Source organism: Mastomys coucha, unplaced genomic scaffold (genome assembly GCF_008632895.1).
Source record: "Mastomys coucha isolate ucsf_1 unplaced genomic scaffold, UCSF_Mcou_1 pScaffold15, whole genome shotgun sequence".
Classification (NCBI taxonomy): domain Eukaryota; kingdom Metazoa; phylum Chordata; class Mammalia; order Rodentia; family Muridae; genus Mastomys; species Mastomys coucha.
This window is the reverse complement of record NW_022196897.1, coordinates 16479445-16487787: the sequence shown is the minus strand read 5'-3', so window position 1 is coordinate 16487787 and position 8343 is coordinate 16479445.

The window sequence follows — 8343 nt, the reverse complement described above, 5'->3', positions numbered from 1 at the left end:
GAACTAAACTTGTTGCATAAACTCTTATGTGGATCCATAGAGAAAAACAGATTTGACAAACACTGTGATCTAATGTAGATGGATCCAGAGTGTTCATGAGATGTGGCTTGTTTGCTTTTCTGTTTGAATTTTGTATACAATAAAACTTGAGAAGGTATTTGAAAAGCATCATATATAGTCAGGTAGAGAACCATGCTCATGCTTCTGAGGAACTCTGACCAAATCCAATTGGAGAGAAAGTTCTGTAATTGGCACCTCCTGCTTGCAAAAAGAGATGCAAATTGGGTACAAATCCTGGCTTCCTTGTTGACTCCACCCCGGCCTCTGTCTTCCAGCCCTTTCCTAGCTCTGATCTGCATTGAAGTGGAGCCCCCCCGGGGCAGATGGGGACAGTCCCCTGCAAAGGGGCACTCACCCTCCTGAGGTCTCATTCCTTATCTTGAAGCTTTGCATTTCTACCCGCAGTGAAAACTCCTTCCTTCGTCCCCATTAGGTAGACATGAGGGAACCTATTTACAGTAATGAACACACACACACACACACACACACACACACACACACACACACATGCTTGCTGGGCAAAGCACAGATGACATTCATTCATGTGCCACACTTCAGTAAGTGTGCATGGTCGGTTGAGACTGCTTCTTAGTGCTTGTTTCTGTACACTAGTTCCTGATGAGGCACTCTCCTGCTTAGTTAGGCCCTGTGGCCTTGGCCATGGTATCAGCATGCCCAGGGACTGGGGCTTGGACCCCCATTATAGAATTCTATTGACCACATTCCCAGTAATCCCAAAATGCTTCCTAGGACCACACCACTTGGCCACTGCCCAGGACTTTCACTCTCTCCTTGGACTCTGCAGCCTCAGGGTGGAATTTCTAGGAGTCTCTTGGGACAAATGCAAAGGCGGAAGTCACTGGAAGTTTATAGAGCAGTAACCAAATGCCAGGTGTTTCATTAATGATCAACCCACCATGTAAATTCACAGAGCTTGACTGATTGGCCCCAGGCTGACACTGTCTGCCCTGTCCTCCTCACTGTTCTCCATGCTCCCCCACCCCACCCCGAACTCCCACCCCTAGCTACCAAGACTGCTCTTGAACATTCAGTTAAAGAGAAAAAAGTCAGAGCCTCTAGGGTGTGTAGTCAGCCGCCGGTTAAGTCAGCTGAGCGCTGAGTACAGTTCAACGTTCTCCTGATGATCCTCCAGTCTCATTCTGCAGACGCTAAGTCTGAGCCCTGTTCACCATGTGCTGCCAGTGTGGGTCAAATCCAGCTGTGTCATATAGTCTACACACTACAGCTGGAGGCTGCCTGCCCTGCTGATTGCTAGTGGGAATTTATGTTTTGTAGATTGAGACATCAAGATTACAGGCAATAAAACAAAGGCCTTCAGAAAGGTGAGAAGGGATGGGAGTGAGTGGGAGTTGAACACTTCTCTGCTCTGGCTGGTTTGATTTTTTTTTTTTTTTTTTTTTTTTTTTTTTTTTTTTTTTTTTTTGGTTTTTGTTTGTTTGTTTGTTTGGTTGGTTGGTTTTTGGTTTTTCAAGAAAGGGTTTCTCTGTATAGCCCTGGCTGTCCTGGAACTCACTCTGTAGACCTGGCTGGCCTCGAACTCAGAAATCTGCCTGCTTCTGCCTCCCAAATGCTGGGATTAAAGGCGTGCACCACCACTTCAAGGCTCCGTGACTGTTTCTTAGGAGCCAAGTGAATTGCTTCTCTCAGTGCTGTAACAAACACCTGGCAAAGTCTACTTGAGATGAGAAGGGTTGATTTCTGCTCCAGATCTGAGGGTACGGTGATCAAGGAAGGGATGATGGCTTCAGGCAGCTGGTCATGCTGCACCTGCAGTCAGGAAGAACACTGGTGCCCAGTGCATTTCTCATTTTTACTCAATTCAGGACCTCAACCTGTGGGATGGCATCCCCTCATATTCAGGTGGGTCTTTCCACCTCAGTTAACTCAGGTTAGACACACCCAAAGGTCTTCTGACTAATTCTAGATTCTGTCATGTTGATGACAACCCAGGGAGGTCTTTCGCTAGGCCTCAGTTTCCCTTCAAGGTTGGCAGCCTGTCTGGCCCTTCCCTGAAGTAGCTTCCCCAGACAGGCTCCTCCATCTCATCCCGTGCATCAGCTTTCACTGGCCTGCTGCAGCAGTAAGCTTTATAATACACACATGCTAGCTAGCTACTTCTCGGGCAAAGGAAGAGAACCCAGAGTTCTGGCCATCTCACGTCCCGGCAGCTCACTTGACTTTAAAAAGTCAGATGATGCCCAGTGGTGGTGACACATGTCTTTAATCCCAGCATGTGAGAGGCAGAGATCTTTGAGGTCAAGTCTACAGAGTGAGTTCCAGGACAGCCAGGGCTGCACAGAAAAACTCTGTCTCAGAACAAAACAAAACAAAACAAAATCAGAAATGGCATCCCTTGAGGTGAGGAAGACTAAGGTATAAACAGAGGGGATTATGGGTAAAAGTCCTGCATTTTCTGTGATGCCCACCCAGGGAGCCTGTGCTCTCTCTCCCTTGATAAACCCCAGACCTGTCCTTGCACGCTAAGCATCAGGACAAGCCTTTGGCTGTGTGTGGGATGGCTTCAATATTCTTGAGGAAAATCCACAGACCTTCTGGATTCCAGCGTAAGAAGCCACTGAGGGGAAAGCAGACAGGGTTCTCAGCAGTCTCCCCAAACCCAGAAACGAGTTGCTGGAGGAGTCAGAGGAAGAATTTGAACTTTGCTCCCCACTACCCTGCTCTTTCTGCCCACCATGTCCAGTAGACTAGAGACTCACGCTATGCTCTTTTTTGGAATGTTGCCTCATAGGCGATTGTGGGAGAACTTTGAAAAGCTGTTTCTCCACCTTGGGAAGATTCTTCTAGCCACATGGCTACTCAGGCAAATGTCAATAATGATGAGGTTGAACTAAAACCATTACACTCACACATCATGGGCAAAAGAGATGGAGCAAAGAGGAGGAACGGGGTGAAGGGGAGCGAGGCAAAGGAAGGAGACAGGCAGATGGAGACAGGGTGAGAGAAAAGGAAAAGATGGAAATTAAGAAGGCATTATAACATTAAAAATATCAATAAAGAGGTGAATTCTAAATCTGTATTTATATCTGACCATATACTATTCTTGTGATTCAAACTGTGCCTTTAAATTATTTTTGTTTTCATACTTTTTGTTCAACGAAAAGGAGGAGAGAGTGCCACTGTGTGGCCACAGGGTAAATTACTTCTCTAGGAGCTAGAAAGCCAACAGTGCTCCCCACTGCGGGTTGGGCTGATTCTAGGCTCGGAAGAAGCCACAGCCCACCCACTCCCCACCCCCCACCCTGGTCGAGTCCAGGTCTTCTCCTCTTCTCTGCCTACTACCCACTGATCTTGCACTTCAAGCAATGCATGCAAATGCATAAAGATACAACAGAATACATAAAGATAAACCCCGGATTCAGCCAGCTCTCTAGAAGCCTCACGAGGGCAAGGGCCAGCCAGTCTATTCTCGGGTTCGTCCTCTTCTCTGTGTGCAAGTGTCAAGGCCAGAGAACCAAGTTGAGTGTCTTCTTCAGTGGCTCTTTTTTTCTGAGACAGGATCTCTCATTGGACCCAGAGCGCACTGATTGGCTAATCTGTCTGGCGGATGTACCCCTGGGGTCTTAGTCGCAGGTGCACGACTGACGCCATGCCTGGTTTTCTACATGGGTCCTGGGAATCTGAACTCAGATCTTTATGCTTGTGTAGCAAGCACTTACCCACGAGCCATCTCCCCAACCTTTCCACACAGTACCCCTTCTTAAACCGTGAGTCACTGTAATCGCTACCAGAGGTGGTGTCACGACTGATTATCTGATCGCGTGATTCTTAAGCCTTCTCAACTGGTCCGTTAAAGGATATTGGAAGAGTTTGGAGCTTGAAGCCTCGGACAGCTGAGAATTCTGTGAGCAGAGCTTACTGGACCATTCTGATAGGAATGTGAAAGACTAGAATATCAACAGAAACGCAGAGAATGGAGCAAAGATTGTGCTGGGAGTCACACAAGAGGCCATTTGTTACATTCTGGTGAAAACCCTGGGTGCATTCTGCTTGTGTCTTAAAAGTTTGGTTGAGGCTGAATTCATTAGACTAAGTTGTCTGGGTGGAGAAGAAATGTCAGAGTAGCATAGTATTCAGGGTATGGCATTGTGACTGGTCACAGCTCTCAGTCATCAGTATAGTGAAAGATAGCAAAAAGGCAAAAAACTAAAAACAAAAAACAAAAAACAAAAACAAAAACAAAACCTTTGGGGAAAGGAGCAGGAATGAGCTTAAAGGTGCAGGCAAGGCAGAGACAAGAAACCCAGCTCAGACACAAGAAAACCAGCTGTTTTTAATTTAATTTAAAGATTAGCACCACTCCAGAGAAGACTTGGCTCCAGGGAGATAGCTCAGTGGTGTGTTGAAGTGCCTGTTACCAAACTTGACAGCTTGGGTTCAGTCTCCTGGACCTACATGGTAGAAGCAGAGAACCAACACCCACAAGTTGTCCTATAACCTTTACACAGGTGCCATGGCAGGTGCTTACCCACACATTAGACAGACAGACAGGCGGACAGACAGGTACACAGACAGATAGATACACAGATACACATGGATAGATAGATACACAGACAGATAGACCGACAGACAGACAGAGTCTTTTCTCGATGTAGATCCTGGGTCTTGAACTCCAGTCACTAGGTTTTGTGGTAGGTGCCTTTTTTCACTGAGCCATCTCACCAGCCCCTCACGTGTACGTTTTTGCACACTCACCCCCATCATCATCATCATTGATCATCATCAATAAATAAAACAACTTCTTAAAGAGAAGCCTTCTTTGTCTCTTTTTCTGGAATAATAGGCCAGACCCCACCTATCAACAGCTCTAACTTGTAAAAATGCAAATTCACTTGAAAGGAGGGCACCTGACCTGAGACTATGGCCAAAAGATCCTGTGTTGAAAAGCAACTGCCCTGGGAACTGTTTCTGAGGTTTTCTTCCCAAGATGCACCGAGGCCACACTGGCTGTGGGAACAGGGGAGCAGGCTGCATCCCAAAGCTAACTCTGCAGATGTGCAAAAAGGCAAGAGTTGGAGGGTCACAGAGGCTGCACTGGTGGCTGTCCTAGGAAGTCACTGAGACCAGGGAAAAGCCTTCACATGCTCTGCTTCCAGAGAGAAGCTTCTTCACATAGCTACTGTCCCTCCTTCCACGCCACAGACCTTCCTTCCTTAAGTTGCCCTCTTCACATGTTTTGCCACAACAATGAGCAAAGTAATTAGCCTATCTGGACAACAAAAGCAGATGAGAATCCAGAGGTCTGGCCAGAGCAGCGCCTGCAGGCCTGCATCCGGCTGGATCTGGCGTGGCACGACTGGTTGTTATGCTGGTGTTGTCAAATCAGTGAACATTAGGGCTGGAGACACTACCCAGTTCAAGTCTCAACACCTACATGGCAGCTCAAAGCCACCTGCAGCTCTAGTTCCAAGGGACCTGATGCTTTCTTCCCATGTCTACAGGTACTGGCTTGCGCAGAGTGACCATACATACTGTTTGGTTTCAGACCCCTGAACAAGAGACTGAGGTGCATATTTTATATATCAAAGTAGACATGCCCTCCAGGTTCTCCCAGCATCCCTCAGTCCCTACCTGGTACATCCTGTCCTAACCCTGAACTTTCCAGCCTGGGGGCTGGGCTGCCTCCTCCCAGCCCCCACCCCAGAGGTTCTTTGCTAAATAATCCAGACATTTTGGTCTCTCTCTCTCTCCTTCTCTCTCTACCAGTGCATCCTTTTTTTCTTACCCCCACCCCCCACTTCTCTCTCCCCAGGGTGACTTCTCTGGCCTCAATTCTTGAGGCCAGTGAACTCACAGGAGAGCAAGTTACCAATAAACCTGCATCTAATCTGGCTTGAATTGGCTCACTTTGCTGGCAGAAAAATACTGTATCACATATCTGCAGGCAAAACACTCAAACACATGAAATCAATAAATCTAAAACAAAAATTCTAATGTCTTGAGTTTCTGCAACTGTCATCTGAAAGTGAGTTACTATGTGACAGAGTGCTGACATCGTGGAAAACACTGACTGCTAAGCTCTGACATGTACTCTTTGGGCCTGCAGGTAAAAGGAAATCCGGGGTGGCTTTTATACACCTCTTCCTGGCTTCTGTTTCCTCGCTCCTCACTGGGCTTCCTTTTATTCAGTCTCTCACTTGAACTTGGATGTGGCCAGTTCCCTGAGGTCCTGCCCCTAGCTCTTGGTCTGTGCTATTTCTCTTCTCAGTCATTCCTTTCAGCCCAGACATCCATTTAGATGCCACTTCCTGGGGGCTGGAGAGATACCTCAGTGGCTAAGAGCACTGGCTGCTCTTCCAGAGGACTCAGCTTTGATTCCTAGCACCTGGTCACAACCTTCTGTAACTTCAGATTCAGGGGGATCTGATGCCCTCTTCTGGCTCCGGCCAGTACTGCATGTTCACGGTGCACAGGTGTACATGCAGACAAAAGCCCATACACATAAAATAGTAATAAACAGAAGTCACTTCTTTCACTGGATCCCCACATCTGGGTCAATGCTCCAAAGTTCCATACTCACACTGCATTTTCCCAGCTTTCCATTACAGTGCTTGTCACCCCAAACTGTGTTTCGTTCAGATTGCTCTGTCCCACCTCAGAGGCCAGGATCGAGTTGGTGGGGCTCCTTGTCTAAACCTGCTGTGGTCTAAATATGCCCTTCAGAGATTCATGTTGGACCATGAGACCTACAACAATGACAGGGGAGGTGATCTTTTAGGAGAGGACTGGATCAGGAGGTCTCTGGTTTCCTCATCCATGGCTCGGTGCTGCTATAGATGGGGCTGTGAGGGGCTGGAAATCTCAGTGGTTAAGGATGCTTGCTGCTTTTTCAGAGGACATGAGTCTGGTTCCCAGTGCTCACCACTCATGCCAGGCAGCTCTAGAGGCCTGACACCCTCTTCTGGTCTCCATGGGTGCTGAGTGAGCATGCAAACACTCAAACACAGCCGTATTCATATACACAAATAAAAATAAAATGTTAAAAAGAGACTGGTGGGACAAGAGCATTTCTTTAGTCATTTGCCCTGTACGGTCACAGACTTAGAATACCTTTACCCCTACAGCTTGTGAGAGGGTACAACAGGGGCACCGGTTAGCAGACCTTGACCAAAGCACAGAAAAGGGGGGAGGAAGAGGAGGTAGAGGAAGAGGTGAAAGAAGAGGAAGAGGAGGAGGAAGAAGAGGAAGAGAAGTACCTCATTTAAGAATGGATCCATGAAGTAGCTGTTGAATAAGTGAATGAGTGACCACATCTCTAAAGGCATTCGGCCCTTAAGGACAAAATGAAGGCACGGCCCCCAAGACTGACCACTTACAGAAGCAGTGTTGGCTCCAGAGGCCAGCTAAGGTGGCTTGGTCCAGGGATGTGTGGGCCTGTCATGCCAAGTGGGGGTCCTGGTATAAAGGGGCTGTGTCCTGGCCACTGCTCTTCCAGAGAAGTGGGGGTCTTAGCCTAAAAGAGACCCGGGCCTGGGGTCCTTCAGTGGCAGCAAGCCTCAGCCCTCCTATAGTGTGGCCATAGCTTCAGAGCCACTGTTGAACTGGTTGTGCTACACAGCAGCTTGAGGCTAGAGATCAGCCAAACAATTGTGCATTCAGAAAGCAAGAGCTTTGGAAAGGTTATGGGGAGGGAACAGGGTGTAAAACCATTAAAGATGTCAACAGAGGAGGATTTGAATGAGACATGGCTCAGCAGGAAAGACAGGCAAGCATGAGTGTATGTGACAAGAAATGAGGGCTGGTCCCTGTCAGGGAATGGTTTTAAAATGTCCCGTGTATGGTCTATTAAGTTTTCTGCACAGTGACTCAGTTCCCACTGAGTGCTGGCTGGCAACATGTACTATCCAAAGAATATTCAAGATGTTTTCCCTAAATCTCTTTTTATAAAGAGAGAACAAGGCGCTGGATTTAGCTTGTTGGGACCTGTGTCTCTAGTGTTCTGTGTCCCTCTGGGGAGTCTGTTGTGGCCTCTGGCTGCTACCACAGGGTTGGCCCCCTCAGCAGAAAGGCCTCAAACGAAACATCTCTTTTCTCTACACTTCGAACCTTGGACTTGCAGTTTCAATCGGGGCTTCCTGTCCCCATGTTTGTTTTCTTTCTGAGGGAAATGTAATCTCTCCAGTCCTGGCTGAAGAGCATGCAAATGAGCTAACAGTGCTGTTTGGTGGAGTTCTCTCTGTATGCAAAACTTCCTGGAAGAAATCAGTCATCTCCAAACCAGAGGAGGCCAAGGGGCAGAGCAGG